This window comes from Zootoca vivipara, chromosome 7, assembly GCF_963506605.1.
Source record: "Zootoca vivipara chromosome 7, rZooViv1.1, whole genome shotgun sequence".
Classification (NCBI taxonomy): Eukaryota; Metazoa; Chordata; class Lepidosauria; order Squamata; family Lacertidae; genus Zootoca; species Zootoca vivipara.
This window is the reverse complement of record NC_083282.1, coordinates 69,537,366-69,556,084: the sequence shown is the minus strand read 5'-3', so window position 1 is coordinate 69,556,084 and position 18,719 is coordinate 69,537,366.

Sequence of the window (18,719 nt, the reverse complement as noted above, 5' to 3'; positions counted from 1 at the left end):
TGCCAAGCTATTACAGAAATAGGCTATAAGTATATCATAGGAGAGAAGATTTTAATGGCAATGTGTTGTTATTGTTTTTGGCTTCTTGTTTTTAACCATAAGATTTGGAAGCTACATTTCCTTGCTAATGAGTTGCTTCATCCAATTAATATTTTGACCAAGCTGGCACCAGAAATGAGACTTAGGCTGGAACTACGTGTTTGGCAGCGAACCAAACCAAATGAGACTTAGGCTGGAACTTTGTGTTTGACAGATTTCCGACCCTGTCTTTGCTTTGCAGCAGGTGTGGGCAAATGTGTGAGCCCGAACCCTTGCCGCACCCACCACTTATTTTTATTTGCAACACCTCCCTCCAATTATTCCCCCACAAATGCTTTTGTGAAAAGAAGTCTGGAGAGCGTAGGCTGAAGGATCTTCCAGAAGGACTGTTTGGGGAATTTGAAGGATACAGTGGAGATGAGTCCAAGTGTGTGTGGAGGTTGAACTGCAATAAAGGAGTCTCAAACCATTTTGAGCATGTGAAATGCCTGAGAGACTTGCCTTTCAATGCAGCCATGAAATGATGCCCCACTACCGTATTTGGGGACCTGGGCAGATCAGAGTTTAAATTTAGCTAGCAGAGAGTCACACAGTGCCCAGGAATAAGAGAAAATTATGGCTCCTTTCATACAGGCTTGCAATTAAGCTCACACAACTTACTAGCCTGCAGGGTACTAGCCTACTAAAATGCTAATAGTCAACATGGAAATGCAGGCTACTAGAGTCTTAGCAGGCTAGTAAAAAAAAAAAAAGATTGGTGAAGGGATGGAGCAATCTGTTGTTCCACTATCAACCTGTTTGGTTTCAGTGCTGGTGAGAAAGGAAGGGGCTCCTCTTCCTTGAGGACTAGCATGGACACCAAGGAACCAGAAGAGAAGCAGATTGATTCCAGATTACAAGACTACTTTACTTAAGGGGGTAGGGGATTGGTTTTTTTTTTAAAAAAATGCAATTGTAATAGAGAGAAAGAAAAGGCTGCTCTTTTCTTAAATCTTGTTTAATAGTGCTTAACTATCTCTCCTTCAGGTTTGTCATCTCTGTTTTATTTGGATTATAAGCTTTGAAGACATGGACATTGTTACTTCTGTGCTCTTTATCTTCTTTCTTTGGCGATCACTCACAGCCGAGTAAGATTGTCTTCCATAAACACGGTTTTAACAATGGGTCCGTAAGTGACTGTGGAGGCCAGTTCTGGATCCACACGTCCTTCCACAGTGGGGACAATGGTTTCCAGGTGGGAGTTGATCATGGTGTGGATTTGCCAAGCATGCCTTCCTCTCCCTTGCATCCTGATTTGCCAAGCATGCCTTCACATTTCTCCCTTGAGTCCTGAGATCAAGTTTCTTGAAAGCCAATGACACCTTTGGTAAAGGCTGTTCTCCAACTGGAGTGCTCACAAGCCAGTGTTTCCCAGTTGTCAGTGTTTATACTACATTTTTAAAGATTTGCCTTGAGACGGTCTTTAAACCTTTTTTGTTGACCACCATCATTACGCTTTCCATTTTCAAGTTTGGAATAGAGTATTTGCTTGGGAATACGATCATCAGGCCCCTAGTGCACTCAAAGTGGCATTTAATAAATATGGAATAGTAAAAGGAAGAAGAGATGATGGGGGACGGGGGCAACTGCAACTGAAAATGTCTGAGCTACTATAGTGTAATGGCTAAGAAAACTTGTTGCTGGAGCAGAAATCTTCTGTATCTGGGTGAGAATGTTTGGTGAGAACTCTCATAATAAGCTCTGTTAAGCCTACAGAGGCGGTGGTTGGTTTGGTGGGAGTATCCCTGCAGTGGAAATCCCCTTGGGGTTGACACTTCAGTGGTCACCAGCACTACCCTGAGACACTGGTTTTGGCCCTGCAACCTGGTTGGATGCATGGTAGGAGAGTATGGAAAGAAGGCTACCATGTGGGAAGAAAGCCCATGATAATAGCAGGTATAAGGCCACTGTAGGTCACATGACAGCAAACTGTGCCCTCAAACTCAGGCTTTGTCCATCTAACTATTTGAGAGCTGGACGAGGGGTCCCACTCATTTGTCATCTGGCACAGGGCCCCCTTTCCTTGGTTCTCTTAGTGTCCCATCACCTTTTCTTTCTTTTAATGGCCCGTCAGAAGCTAGCTTGAGTTAATTAGCTTTTCACACTTGCTAGGATTATAAGTGTCTGGCACCCACAAATTCATAACATATGCTGATAACGTGTGAGGGAATGTGGATCAGAATCTGAATTCTGTTTTTGCCAAGTTGGGTTTTACATTCATGATTTAAGCCTCCTATATGAGAAGTTCCTTAGTTGGAAATGTGTTCCATTTCCTGCCCTTTTCTGAGCACCATCCCACACCTTTATGTAATGCAAAGGTCACTGCATCCCATAAGGTAAGGAAACAACAGAACACTTGGCATTCTCAATCTTCCCCTTTTGTCATCATAGCTCTGCCCCTTCAGTTGGTTTGGTGGGGGCTGACCTGCACATGCTGTGTGCGTGACAGATCCTGCTGACACCTCATATTTTGACTGCTCCATTTTATTGTTCCTGTTGCTAAGAGATGCTGAAAGGCCATCCTCCTCTTTTTTTCTGAGAAAGCAATGCCTTATTACGGTACTTGCTTTGGATATTTAATCTGTCTTGTTGGGATGAGTCAGCCTTCTTTGGGTACATAGACATACACTCCCCCCCCCCTCCAGTTGACCGTTGTTGTCTTAACTTTCTCTCTCTCTCTGCATCCAAGTCTTAGAGCAAGCATGGGGAACCGTGGCCCTATAATTGTTGTAGACTCTCATCAATTTCAGCAGGCAAAGCAAATGGTCTGGGATGATGGTAGTTGTAGTCCAGCAGTATCTAGAGAACCACAGCTTCCATACCTCTCTCTTAGATGGTCTAATTCAGGGTAGACTTCAGAGCAATGGGACCTCTTAGTTACAATCTTTCTATATTTTGCAATGCCCATAAATGTAATTTATGAATACTGGGCACTTCAGTTACCCTCACTTTGACTGAGTGCATGTTCAGATTGGAGCAAATAGGAAAAATTACATGACATAGTAAATGACTGTGCGTTGGAACAGTTGTGCAAAGAACCAACTAGAGGTGAGGCAACCCTGGACTTAATCTTTAATCCAGCCTGGGAACTGTTGAGAGGTGTAGGTGTTGTTGACTTGGGGGAGGAATATTGACCACATCTATCAGAGTCATCAAATATGTAAATGGAATGCTGCCTAGCAACGCAGAAACAGTTAATTTCAAATGATTCTCAAAACTGAGGAGATTAGGTAAAGAAGGAGATTAGATGAAAGGAAGAGTCAAGGGGGTAAAATCTCTTCAAGATGCTTGGAGGTTATTTAAAGACATGATGAGATAATAGAAGCTCAGCTGGGATGTATGTCACAAACTTGGGAAAGGACAGAGAGAGAACAAACTCACAAGAGGATGCTAGCATGGTCAACAGGAGCATAACCAAAGGCCCATCATTCTCAAAATGCCCAACTCTCCAGCAAGTGGCATCTAGAGGTAAACCACCTCTGATACTTGATCCCACGAGTGGAAGGAACGAAGTAGGGCATGAGGGGGAGGGGGAGGAATATTGTATTGTTTTTCCGCTTTTTGTGCACTACAAATAAAATATGTGCAGTGTGCATAGGAATTCATTCATATTTTTTCAAACTATATAGTCCGACCCCCAACAGTGTGTCTGAGGGACAGTGAACCAGCCCCCTGTTCTAGTATTAACTGACAAATCAACAGTTCATCAGAACAGAATGCTATGTAAGTGAAAGCTCTTAAATGACCAACAATTTCACAATTTCACAGTTGAATTAGTTGAACAAAAGAATGCAACTTACTAAATTTCCATAGCTCCTCCATGTCAGGGATGGGAAAGGAGCCAATCTGACATGAATCTGTAAAATGGGTCATCAGTGAAAAAAAGATTTATTTATTTACTTGATATATTATAAACCACAGCTCAAAGCAAGTAACATAGCATAAAATAAACAATACAGAAATAAAAGGAAACAACCCCATTAAAATTCTATTAAAAAGCTATCAACTGAACAAACGACTGGATCAAATAATAAAAGGCAACTTTTGTGAAAACTATCCAAGATAAGTCTTCAGACAGGGTATTCTAGAGCTTTGTTAGCTCAATTTATTACCCAAGTATCTTGATTGAATGCATTGCTAAAGATAGAATTATTAAGCAAAAACATTAGTGCTGGATTGCACCAAAGGTCCATCTAGCTCTGGTCCTGCAAATGATGATGGTCTCCCATAAGCTCTAGCCACCATGTCAAATGATCAGGAATGGTTGGAGTTGTATTCCAACATATTCTCCATTTATGATATAGTCCAACATGGTGCTTCCCATAATGGCCAGCGCTGTGCCTCAGGGAAGCTATCAGAGATCCAAGACCACTAACCTCTCACACTAATGCGTCCCAGCAAATACAAAACTAACCTTACTCAAGAGTGATCAACATAACATCTGAAAACTTGAAGTCCTGTCTTGCAAATCCTTTAGATACAGATAGAGATGATCTAGCAGATGCTATATACTTGGGCTTCAGGAACCCTTCAACAGATTTCCTGACCAAAGACCTCTGTGTATACTTAAAAGTTATACAATTAGTAGGAGAAGTCATCTTGTGGGCTGGTAACTGATCAAAGGCCAGGAAGTAGAAATAAACAAGACAGTTTTCACAGTAGAGGGGAGCAAGTAGTGGAGTCCACCAAGGAAACAATGCTACTGAATTTATTAAATTTTATAGAATTGTTATGAACAATGTAGTAGTCATAAGGATAGCCATGAACAATTGTGGGTTACATCGAATTGTTCAGGATGGTGAAAACCCAACTGAAGCAGACCATAACAAGTTCCAGGGAGGACCTTTCCCAGCTGGGTGAATGGGCAACAAAACAGCAAAAGAGCTTTGACATAAGTGTAAAGTGAAATCTCCCAATTTCAGACCTGCGTTGATGGGTTGTGAACTGACTATGGCTGTCCTAGAAAGAGAACTTGAGATTGCAGCAAATAACTTGATGTTGAACTAAATGTATTCATTCCTTATACTGCATTTATATAGCCACTCCCTAACAGGAATTCTCAGGGTAGCTCACAAAGGACATTGGTCTGAACCAGCAAGAATCTTAAGTTTTAAGTAGTTCAGGACAAAAAAATGGAAAAGCATGCTATAGAAAAATGTTCTTCCCACATAGTCCTGGCCTGCCTTCTCACACCCAGCAGCACACGTATTTCAGAAAATATGTACTGGCATTTTAGACATTGCTAGGAGGAAAAAAATGAAATCCAGATGGTTCCAAGTGATAACAGAAGGTGGTTGTAGAACCAATGGTGAAAGTTTGGACTGGTCCAGATGGTCCAGAGCCTTCAGTTGCAGAGACTCCCTAATATATTTATAGTGCAAACAGCATTTTAATAGGAAAGTGGTGTCATGGAGATGTCCTTCGTAGATCTGCAGGCTCAGCTGCTTATCCAGGACATGATCACAGAACAGCTTGCTACCAAAGATATGATTTCACTGATTAACAAGATACCCTTTTCAGTCCCAGTCACAGGTTTTCTGTTGTCACATTACAGACAGTTTACACATGGTAGAATTCAGAACCATCTCAGATTGCAAGAGGGGGCATTGCATTTTTGAATATTCCTCCATATAAAAACACTGGCTCCATGTAGTAAACTTGCACATGGGTGGAAACAGTTCAGTGTAGTCCTCTCCTGTATCTGCTAATTTATTTCATGCCAAGATAAGTCAATGAAGTGTTGCATCATCATCATCATCATCATCATCATTTGTATGCCACATTTCCATAGTTGAAACTATGCTCAAGGCGGCTTACAACATGACAAGATTTACATCATAACAAACATAACAAGCTCGAAGCTACAAACATGAGTTTGACCAAACTGCGGGAGGCAGTGGAAGACAGGAGTGCCTGGCGTGCTATGGTCCATGGGGTCACGAAGAGTCGGACACGACTAAATGACAACAACATAACAAAAGTCATAAGCAAGAAATAAAGCACATCAAAAGGTACACAACCAAATGGAAAACAATTTCCACATAAATCATAAAATCTAAAACTAAAAGATACAACATTAATATCAATAACAATTTAAAATGACATAGATAAAAAATAAACATTTTTTTAAAAGGAGCCATCTCTGTTGAGGAGCAGCAGCAGTCCTTTAGGGAGCCCTCCAGGCCCCACCCCAAGCCAAGTGGAAAGAGGCAGACAGGACCCTTCAGGCTCAGCAGGCAGTCATGATGCTTCCAGTGATTGCCCATTAGGGTGACCTGGGTGCTCCACCAAATTCAGTCTGTCGTCAGCCAGTTCCCACTTCCTACCTTATTGCTTGCAACCAGTCCAGGGGAAGGTATTGCCTGTAAGCTTCCTCTCAGTATTACCTTTGTAAAACAGAGAGAAGGATGGGAACAAAATTAGAATTAGTTGGCCCAGCCTCTCATTGGCTCGGGCTTCACCTAGTGTAGCTATTTAAAAAGGAGGATTTATTACAAAAACAAACAGATAGCTCTGGACGGCTCTAACAAAGCCTTTGGCATCATCACTCAAGATGACCCTTCTGAAGATCCCTTCCAGCATGGCCAGAAGCAATTGAACTTATGAACCTTACGTCTCTTGTTTTGCTTCCTGTCTTGCAACCCTCCCATTCGCTGACTCCTCGGACTGAGTGGATTAGCCCCCACCTCTTCCTTTTCTGAGAGGCTATCTCTGAGTTCTTTCGCGCCTGATTGTGCTTCCAGCAAGCTTTGACTACGTTCTAACCTGCTCTCAGCTACTGCTTTATCAGCTTCCCCGTCAAGGTCAGAAAGAGTCGAATTCTGCAGCTGCCAGCTCCCCCCTTCCTATCATCAAAGCCTCTCTGTTCCTGGCTGCTTTCTGCAGTTGGCTGCAAACCTTCTCTTGGAGCTGGCTTATTCCTGACAGTCTCCCTACCTTCCATCTTACCATTCTCAAAGGGCACCAGCCACTTCTGAACCCCTTACCTGTGTTCTTAAGTGGGACAGTCCAGAATTCTATTTCTTGAGTCCACGATGGTCTGATCTACACATGCAGCAAAATTACTAGTCCCTAGAAACTGTGGGAGGAAGAGTGCCCTTGTGTTCCCATCCTGCTTGTGTTTTCCTCACAGGTCAGTCACAGGATGCTGGACTAGATGGGCCTTTGGTCTGATCCAGTAGGCTCTTCTTCTTAGGTCTGCGCTATTCCAGAGGATGATTGCATTTTTGAATGCTCTCCTATATTAAAATTTCTTTGCAGGTGGAAATCCAGAAAAGCTAGCAAAGGCCTGTGATAGCACCTTCCTCCTTAATGTGATCATTTTCTCTTTGCAGGTGTTGGGGTTAGTTTTAAATGTTGAGGAGCTTCAAAATTAGAACGCCTCCCCACCTCCAGTCTAAAGTGATGCAATCTGTTCTACCACATCTTGTTCATATGTATGTGTAGACCCCCCTGTAATGTCTAAAAAGGCTTCTACGGTAGTTGCTAGTCTATGAGAGGTGAGGAAAAAGTTGTAATGGAAGCCAACAGACAACTCTATGGAGGTGGAACTTATGTGATGGGGTTGTGAGGGGGAATCCCTGAATACTAGAATTAACACTCAGGGCACATTGACAATAAAAATGTATTAACCAGGATGAAAGTGCTTTTAAAAATTAACTATTAATTATTTCAGAATTTGAATTGACATTCACAAACAAACAAAAAACAACAACAACCAGAACATCTCTACAAAGGTTATCAGAAACATAAGCTTAGCGCCCACCTACATTGAAAAACTTTATATACAACTTAAGTGTCAAACAACCATAAACCATTTATAGTTCTGAGTGGTGGTGCCTATATTATGGGAGAGTCTTCCCAGAGATCTGGAAGCATCTTTGGTAGTATGCTTTTGCTAGCAAATAAAAACGTTTATATTCACTTAAGCATTTACTAGATTCTAATTTCTTTTTCTGCTCAGTGGTCCTCCTTTGGTGTTTAATTGTGTTTTAGTGGAATTTTTTAATATAGTTGACCTTTTGTTGTGCACCATTCTGATATCTGTGTGAAAGGGTAGTAGAGTATATACATTTTTTTTTTAAAAAAAGAACGTTTGCTTTTTCTCCCCCATCTCCGTTTGATTTCCAATTCAACTGCCTATACTTCAAATAGTATATTACAGAATTTTTAAAACTATCCCTGGAGAAGTCCCAGTCAGCCTGCCCCTCCTCCCAACCATTGCCTGTGGTGGCGATGAGTTTATTGCACCCTTAACTGGGAGTAAAACCCACTGAGCTCTAAAAGGTTTATTTGTCAGTTGATATTCATGCACTTGCACACCTAAGAACGTTTGCTGGCTCAGGGAGATGTATGCAATGTCACTCACATATTTAATAGCTGACACCTCATCTGAGTTTCCTTTCCATATGACAAGCTTCTGCATAAAACTCCTGGGTGAACAGCAGTTAAAGTCAGGCTATTGTATTTTTTAACTTAATTTTGTCCCTGGGGGGGCAGGAAGGTGAATAATGGCTTTGGCTATATGTGCATCCCTTCAGGGCCTCAGAAGATAAACTATTTTAAAGCTTCAAAGCAGAGATAGGTCACCTGCTTTTTCATAAAGTGACTAAACAACGTAATAGCTGGACTAAAAGAAGACAGAGGAACTAAAACCACAAAGAAATGTAACTCATTTTCCAGTTACAGGTAGGTAGCCGTGTTGGTCTGAGTCGAAGCAAAATAAAAAAATTCCTTCAGTAGCACCTTAAAGACCAACTTTTGGTATGAGCTTTCGTGTGCATGCACACGAAAGCTCATACCAAAATAAAAACTTAGTTGGTCTTTAAGGTGCTACTGAAGGAATTTTTTCATTTTCCAAAGCTGCTTCTTCACGAAATTCCAAACCTTTAAAGATGAGAAACAAACAGTACGAAAACTATGGTATTAAACAGAAGCTCCTTGAATACGGTACTTTACTCTGAATAAATGCCAAAGGCTATTTCTCTCCCTGTTTCAGCCACTGCTACCCAATAAAGACTCAGACAGGAATTCCTGAGGGATGGAGAAGTGTTGCAACTTGTAAATGCTTGAAACTAAGCAACGCTATGGATGTAAACAACTTTCACCCAGGTTTAACTGTCATGTGGGCGAACCAAAAACCCCTGAGAATGGTAGTTGTTTGACAAGGAGAGGGGGCATAAGACACACACACACACACACACACACACACACACACACACACACACACACACACCACTCTCTCCCAAAACATCAGGGCATTGCACAGCAGCATAAAAGGTAAAGGGACCCCTGACCATTAGGTCCAGTCGTGTCCAACTCTGGGGTTGTGGCGCTCATCTCGCGTTATTGGCCAAGGGAGCCGGCGTACAGCTTCCAGGTCATGTGGCCAGCATCACAAAGCCGCTTCTGGAAAACCAGAGCAGCACACGGAAACGCCATTTACCTTCCCGCCATAGCGGTACCTATTTATCTACTTTCACTTTGACATGCTTTTGAACTGCTAGGTTGGCAGGAGCAGGGACCGAGCAACAACCGCCGACCTTCTGATTGGCAAGCCCTTGGTTCTGTGGTTTAACCCACAGCGTCACCTGCGTCCCTCGCACAGCAGCATAAGAAACCCTTAAAAGCAATAGAGAATAATAATTAAAATGACTGGGGGTGTGTAGGGTTTATGTTTGTAGTGTATGGTGCATATGTTTTTTCTTCTTTTGGTCGATTTTGTATCAGTGTTTGTTCATTTTACTTTTATTTTCTGTATCATTTATCAATAAATAAAAATTAATCAAAAAATAAAAATAAGACGACTGGATAACCATTAGGATTGCTAATCAGTCTGCCCATCCTTTAAGAATAGGGATTCCCAAACATTGTGGGCTGGAGGCATATTTGGAAATATTAGAAACTGTCATGGGTTTATAAAACCCTTGTTTATGTTTTCAGACTATTTTTGTTCTTGTGCTACTGTAAAAACACATTGAAATGTCATTTTTAACAATGAATTAACACTTTAATGAACAACTGTTGCCTTAACGCATCTCAAAACGATACTTATCCTGACCTTTAGTAATCAAATTTATTTCAAATAAATTTAATTATTAATTCTTTGTTTTAAATGTCATCAGTCTACTAATAGAACTTCTTGGGTTACAATCTTCAGCACATTTACTACTAAGGAGTAAGTCCCATTTTGATCAGTTAAATTTTCTGAGTAAAATTCATAGAATTGTGGCTTCCTGCAAACAATGGACCGTGGATATATATATATATATATATATATATATATATATATATATATATATAATATACGGTATATATATTATTACCACGGTCCATTGTTTGCAGGAAGCCCGTGGTGGGAGAAGGATGAATAAATCAATGGACAGAACTTAAACAGGAGGGCAGTGCTTAAATGAGACTAAATATAAATGAGCAGCCAGATAACATGAAGCCCCCAAGTTAGACTGAATGCTCACTCTTAATCAGCTTCCCTGTGCATCTGAATTTGCTGAATGTCAGGGCTTCATCTCAGACGATCCCATCAAACTTTTTGGTCTGAATTTTTTAGCGCCTAGTAACAGAAGGATCCTTTTTTTGGCAAGGGGAATAACTTGGTGCTTTGGGAATATTGAGTGTTTACTACTCTCAGGGGTAAACTGAGTGTTAATTGGGTGGTGTTAATTGCATGACATTAATTGCAACTAGCATGTACATTTTTTTTTTGAAATGTTAATAGCAACTGATTGGGCGGGGGGGGGGGAGTTGGATCAGAACTGTAGGGGCAGAGAGGGGGGATGAAACCCTCCCTCCCTCCCTGCCACAGCCCCAACAAATCTCTCTCTCTCTCTCTCTCTCTCTCTCTCTCTCTCTCTCTCTCTCTCTCTCTCTCTCTCTCACACACACACACACACACACACTGCTATTTGCATCTGGAGTAAAGCTTTCACTGGTGCCAGAGGAGGGTTTCCGCCTGATGGCAATAGCAGCGTTGAATTGCTTGCTCTGCAGACATCTCGTAAGTCTGAACTCAAAGCCCCTATTGTTTATACAGTAATGTCATTATGTATCATTATAATTTGACTTACTCGTATTGTTATTCTATTGACTTATCATGGGTTTCTTTTGCATCTTGTGCAGTTAGGGGGGGCAATATGATCTTTTGAGATTACTATCAGAGGTGCAGTTTTATGATGCAATTCTTCTACATAGCTGACTGTCACACCTCTCAGAATGAAACATTGCGAAGTTTATTCTAACCTAGTTCAGCCCGTGATGGTCTTTAATTTTCTCTGAGAGGAGATGCTGATGCTTATAACGACAACCTTCTCCAGCCTTGCATAGGGCAAAGAAAATGCTCGACAGGCTTGTGCCTAGATTTTGGCATTTTTTGCATCTGTGCCAGGCTGTTTAGAAAACTCTCGCACACGTACACAGTGCAACTGCTGATTGCTAATGTGTGAATTGATTAATGGCCACATAGTAATCCATTCATAAATCTAGGCACTAAGTGACAGCCTATCGATTTCTTCCCAAAACCTTTCTGTGGACCCTGAAATGCTTGCATTTTCACATTGGGCTTCTTTTGTGTTTTGTTCCATGTTTATGGGCTTTTCCACACTTAACTTCTAGTTAATTTGCTTCAGAAAAGAAAGGGTGATGCGGGGAGGAGCGCTGACACTCAACATTTTCCAAAGGCCAAAATCCATCTTGTCTTCTTTCCAAAAAGCCTGTTCGAAACAATACGTTCTCCTTTCACTCCACATTAGAGCCTCCACTGCTTCTGGAAAAACATACCATGGAAAGTTAACCAGGCATTCATAAACATGGCTGGCAACCATTCCCATGACTTATGGTGTCAATGTTTTCCAGCTGCTCCAATTATCAGAATTTCTGTCAGCCATATCCGTGATAGCCTGGTTCATGGATTGCAACCAGTGAGGTCTCTAATTAACAGAGAGTTAGGCTTGGAGAGGGTTCAAATCCAGCCGCAGCCATGAATGGGCTGGTCACTTTCTGTCAGTCTACACACTCTCTCACAGGGTTGTTATGCGAATAAAAAATGGGACAATTTGCAGGGCATGATACAGATGTGACAGATTTACCCAAGCAAGTGGGTTTGGAACTGATTAGGTGGCAAAACTAAACCCTTACTTGGGAAACGATTACAGTTACACAGGAAAAGTTCCTCCCCTCTTTGCTACTCCTGTGCTTCTCATAATCTATCCTTTAGGTGATTTGATTCCCTTCCTGAAGAGAGGATTCTCTAGTGCCTGAGCTTGCTCCAAGCAAGCCTTGTTCCGAATCACTTATATTGTATCCTTCAGGGTCAGTGCTTTATCCTGCAAGCTGCCTGAGTGAGGCCTAACATCCCATTTATTTAGCTGCATCTCTCTCCTTTTGATCCCTGTTTGATGCCTCCCAGCTTCCTCAGCTCCCACCTTTGCTTTCTGCAGAAATTCAAATAATTTCTGTTTACAGGAAGATTTGCTTTGCTGATAAGTGATGTGGTTCTTTGCATTCCGTGCTGTGTGTGTTGTTTTCAGATACTCCACTGACTTTATGGGAATTAATTAGCAAAAAACCCTTTCACTTTAATATACAGTGGTGCCTCGACTTACGAATTTAATCCGTTCCGAAGGCACCTTCGTAGGTCGAAAAATTCGTAAGTCAAAAAGCGCCATTGGAAACGTGATTTCCCATAGGAATGCATTGGAACTGGAAAAATTCGTAAGTCGAAGCAACCCCATCTAAAAATCCGTAAGTCTAAAACTGCCGCGGTTTCTGTTCAGATGTCGAGAAATTCGTAAGCATGCGACCATTTGCCCCCACTCAGTGGGGGAGATGAGTAGTAGGGATCATTGCATCAGAAGGCAGAAGGCCTCCTCTCCCTCAATTGTCAAATTGTAGCATCTGTTCCAGCAAGCACCCTCAGTGGGGAGAGATGGGAAGCAGGGCTTATTATTCCATCAGCTCTGCTTAAAGACCAGCTCTGTCAGGCATCACCTGCCCCTTAACGGTTTCCAGCTGGTCATTGTAAGAACTACTATGTAACTTTAAGAATTAGTTCCTAAGTTTGTTTCCCCGTCCCGTCTTCCCTCCCTGGCCCCTGGGTTCTTGTGTGTTATGCATTTTAGATTGCAAGCCTTCCCAAAAGACGCAGTACATGTGGATATATCATTCAAAACCACCCCAGTAAAGGAGGAAAAATGCACATCACCTGTCAGCTTCTCAAAGTCACCTGTCCAATGTTTAACTCATTCAAAACAAGCCATTTCTTACCCTTTCTAATCCAAATTTGGCATGGTCCGTCCTCAGACCTACCTCTCATACACTGCCAAGTTTCAGTCCATTGAATCACTTTCTAAGTAATAATAATTTATTTATACCCTGCCCTCCCTAGTCAAGACCGGGCTCAGAGCGGCTAACACCAAGTATAAAACAACTAGTTAAAATACAACTCAACAACAAGACTAAATACATTAAAATTAAAATTAAAAATGCAACCTCATACAAAAGGGGAAATGGCCGAGGGGATCAGGTTGGCTCCAGGCCAAATGCCAGGCAGAACCACTCTGTCTTGCAGGCCCTGCAAAAAGAAATCAGGTCCCGCAGGCTCCTAGTCTCAGGAGACAGAGCGTTCCACCAGGTTGGAGCCAGTTTTGAGAAGGCCCTGGTTCTAGTTGAGGAGGCTAATCTGATTTCCATCAGGCCTGGGACCTCTAAGGTATTACTATTTATGGAACTTAAGGTCCTCTGCGGGGCATACTGGGAGAGACGGTCCCATAAGTACGAGGGTCCTAGGCTGTAAAGGGCTTTAAAGGTCAAAACCTTAAAGGTCAAAAGGTACAAACTGTATAATCCCCTCCCCTCAATTTCTCATTATAATGGCAGAAGTTAGCCAACTCACCCTTAACTTAGAGCCACAATTGTGACCCTATAATTATCCCAGTGGAACAGATCAGAAATAACTCTACATCAGAATGTTTCTTTCCAATACTTCTGCTACATCAGGAATGACTAGCCTGTGGCCCTCCAGATGTGGTTAGAATACAGCTCCTCTTTGACCACCACCCATGCTGTCTGGGGCCATAGCTGTCAAGTTCTCCCTTTTTAAAAGGGAAATTCCCTTATGCTGAATAGACTTCCTCATGAGAAAAGGGAAAACTTGACAGCTATGTCTGGGGCTGATGGGAGCTGGTGTTTAGCAACATTTATTGCACCATAAATTGATCATCTAGAAAGATCCACAGAGTGCCGGTGAAAGTAGAGGACATTGTAACATCTAGCCGGTCTAGCTGTTTAAAGAATAATTGGAGGCACGAGACTCAGCCTAGCATTCAAGCTGCGTTTGCTATGGCTCTCAATCATGTTGCTAATCAAGGTGGGGATGAAGAAAACCTATAAGTATATTCAAGGGTCAGCTGCAGTGGCAAAGCGTTGTTAATGCAGACAAACAACTGCAAGCACTCTTTCTATCTTACGTGATGTTAATACCAAGTGGACAAGGGTCTTGCAATCAGCAGACTCCTGGCCTGACTCCAGAGCTGCCTGACCAATAAACTACTACCAAGCATGCAGTGTACTGCCCAGAAAGCAAACATCCTCTTTTTGTACAAATTTGGAAGATGCAGCCTCACTTTGCAGACCTATTAAGTGTGAAAGGAAGCAGACTGTTGTTAGGCTTACAGGGGACAGAACGCTTTTTTTGTAGGTTGGAGTAAAGCCAGCAAGTGGGGTGGGGGGTTAGAAATTGCATTCCTACTGTAGAGGGGATAAAAATGTGATCATGACTGATCGCTGCAGAATTAAAAAGAAAAACTCATACGTTGCAGCAGCAGGAGAGAGAAAAAAACCTTCAGACCTTTCTATTACAAATTATATAATAAAGAGAGATGCAGTGTTTAACCAATGACTGGAAGATCTGCAATGGCTTGAAGCTGTGTGCTGTTTAACCGATTGAAGAGATTAAGGAGTCTATACAACAGGAAGAAAATTGACCAATAGAAGCACCACAGTTAAAAAATAGCAAATGAAGACACCTGGATCCTAGAGTCTGGAAGTGGCTTAGCATAGATAGAAGGTACCAGATGACTGCATCTGTTATTGGTGCCAGATGTTATATCACTGGCTGGCTGGCAGAAGTATTTTATGAGATGGGCACTCCATCTTTTTCTTTTTTCAGAAACAGGACTAGTAAATAGTTTACAGTTCAATCCTAAACACGTTTGCTTGAAAAGACATCCCATAGCATTTAATACAGGCATCCCCAAACTGCGGCCCTCCAGATGTTTTGGCCTACAGCTCCCATGATCCCTAGCTAACAGGACCAGTGGTTGGGGAAGATGGGAATTGTAGCCCAAAACATCTGGAGGGCCGAAGTTTGGGGATGCCTGATTTAATAGGGCTTGTTTCTTAGTAAACAGGTTTAAGACTGAAACCTCAATGCACAGGTGGCTAACCTCTGCTTCTACAGATGTTTCTGGGCTTCTGTTCTTACCACCCCTGTGACTATGCTGTCTGGGGCTGATGGGAGTTGTAATCCAGCAACATCTGTAGGGACACAGGTTAGCCACCTCCTTAATGTGAATGTGTTGAGATTCCTTTAATGCAGTTGGGTAGTACCAATAGAAATGTAGGGTTTCCAAAACCTTTATTCAGTCCTTATATATCATGATACCCATAACTGATTAACAAATGTTTAGAAACTCCAAAATAAAGGTAACATATTGGCCTATAAGAAAAACTCCGAAATCATTACATTACAAACCCTTTGTTAGGTAAACAAAAATGCCATAAAATGGTGTGCAAGCCTTTTGAGTTCTCCAGAACTTCATCAGGCTAGATGGTTAAAAAAAAAAAGTAAAGTGGGGAGAGAGAAAATATTTTTTAAACCATCTGTGTCTATATCTGGTAAGATGGAGTGTGGGAGGAGACAGCAGACATTCAAATGAAACCCTTTCAGGTGCTTTGCAAATTTCAGGTTTTATTCAGGTCTCCTGGGAAGGAGAAACTCATACTGGCCCATCCTCTAACTCTATGGATACAGCAACCAGCTGTTACTCAGTTCTGCTTAGTGCTTCCATGCTTGAGTGAAACACAGAGCTTCCTTTAGCAGGCAGAGAACAGGACTAAAGAGTAACCAGGCTGTCCTTATATAAGGAGAGGCAGAGTTTAATTTTAGGTTTAGGGTTTTAGGTTAAGTACTAAGCACCTATTCATTCTGAAGAAAATCAGCCCGGAGTGCTCACTGGAAGGACAGATCCTGAAGCTGAGGCTCCAATACTTTGGCCACCTCATGAGAAGAGAAGACTGCCTGGAAAAGACCCTGATGTTGGGAAAGATGGAGGGCACAAGGAGAAGGGGACGACAGAGGATGAGATGGTTGGACAGTGTTCTCGAAGCTACTAACATGAGTTTGACCAAACTGCGGGAGGCAGTGGAAGACAGGAGTGCTTGGCGTGCTCTGGTCCATGGGGTCACAAAGAGTCGGACACAACTAAACGACTAAACAACAACAACAACAACAACAACAAGGTTAAGAAAGGGGGTGGTGGTAATACAAGCCAAACAGAACATTCCCTATAACTGCTAGGTAAATATAGCCAATTTTACTTCTAAAGGAGTTTGGCTAAACTTTAAAACTTGAGGTGAAACAAAATATTTGGATAACCCCTACTACTGAAAATGACAACTATGCCCTTTCCCCACCCAAATCCTATTCATAACACCTTCTACAACATACCTGCATCCTGATGCCTCATATTTTGCTGTTTCTGTCCTGCTCACAATCCGTTTGTGTCTCCCATGAGAAACAGGTGATCATATTAATACATGGGAAATGCCAAAATTATTTTATATTGTTCACATAAATCAGGTTTCACTTTCATGCTTCTTCAGAAATTGCAGTTCTGATAGACTCTGTGACATGGGTATCTTGGGAAATTACAATATACATAGCAAACAGTTAAGAAGGGCCAAAATTGGAAAATGGAGAAGGAAGCAAGTCCTTTAAAATGCAAATTACTGGGAGGTTTTGTTTTATGCCACAGAAGGATGCTGATGGGCCCTCAAAGATGGCCACTTGCTCATCTTTGTTACTGGAGGATTTGTCCTTCAAAGAAGAGAGGAAAGTTGGGAGAAAACCCCTCTCACTCTAACATGTCATTTTCTTCTTCAAGAACTTCAATGCCAAAGGAGCTTGGTAGGGAAAGTATTGGACTACTAACAATCAAAGCAGTATTGCTCTTTCCATGCAGGCAAGGATGTTGCTGATGAGCTTTGACTTTGATGCTGGCTGTCACAAAGGTGACTATTTCGGTCTCTCCCTCATTTAGCAAGAGAAGATAAGATCTAACTCTATTTTCTTCACATCAAACTATACGAAAGCAGGTCCCTGACTTGTGGTTTATCCTGTTCTGCTCAATTATGAGGAGCTTCTTTGATCTCCAATAACTTTTCAGATCACATTAATGTTTTCCCTCCCCACCTTTGCTGTGGTTTGAGTGAGATGAACCAATTTCTTCGCCCCTCTTAAAATGGATTTGAAGCCTTGCTGCAAAGCGACATTTGCAGTGCTCACTGGATTTTCATCCTCCCCCAGTCTAAGGCACTTGAAGGAAATAGATTCAGAAGGCCTACTCAGGAGTAAGGAGCTGGTATTGCCCAGTGATTGGAATATGGATCTTGAAGCTAGAATTCCATTGTTCTCTTCCCCAGGCTTACCTTCAGCTCTTAGGTGGTACTTTACAGCAGGGATAGCTAAACTTTTACAGCCCAAAGGCCACATTGACCGTAAGCTACCTGTTTGAGGGCCACATGCCAGTCATGGGCATAGACAAAGTATAAACTCATTTATAAACAGTTAATTTCCTATTTTCTGGTTGCTGCTCTTTTAGTAATTTCCCAAGGATGGACGGTGTGTCATGTTTTTCATTTGATTCAAGAAAGTTGTATTTATTGCCATCTCTGAAATATTGACTCACAACCTGCATGCTGTCAAAGGGCAATGCTTGACCCTTTGGACTTTGCACACATTTGGTGGTTGTTTGTGACTTACTTGACTAGACAATCTCATGAATGGCAAACTCCTTCTAAGTATGATATTACTTGGCAACATTTGTGAGTATTATATGTTTAGTTTCATTGGTAAAATTTCCCATTATGGAAAATACTTTGTTTTTGGGGGTTTTTATCTGTAGACTTTATCTCTTCCTTCCATTCCCCTTAACACTGCAGATGTAATACTATGATTTTTTGTTTTGTTTTTGTTTCTGTCCTTCATTTGTTGTATTTTGCTTAATTTCATTCAATCAAGTTTCAAACTTTTTGTGGGGGAGGAGGGAGATCCATGCTGCTTTGTTTAAGCCTGGACTGGGATGGAGGGTAACTTTTTACTCCTGTGAACTGGAGGAAAAGCTACAGTGCCAAGATGCTTCCATCCCCCTTGGCCTGTGAGGTTCTGATATTCCTCCTGCTAAGATGCAAAGAGAGCCCTATCGTCTTTAGAAGGAAATGCTTTAGATCTGTTTTATTGTCATTACACATTTTTACATCTAGACCTCTCAAGTGGAAATATTTCTCAAAGCTGCTAATGTGAAAAAGCTATTTTTTAAAAAAGTGTTTTAAAAAAGACCAAACTGCTA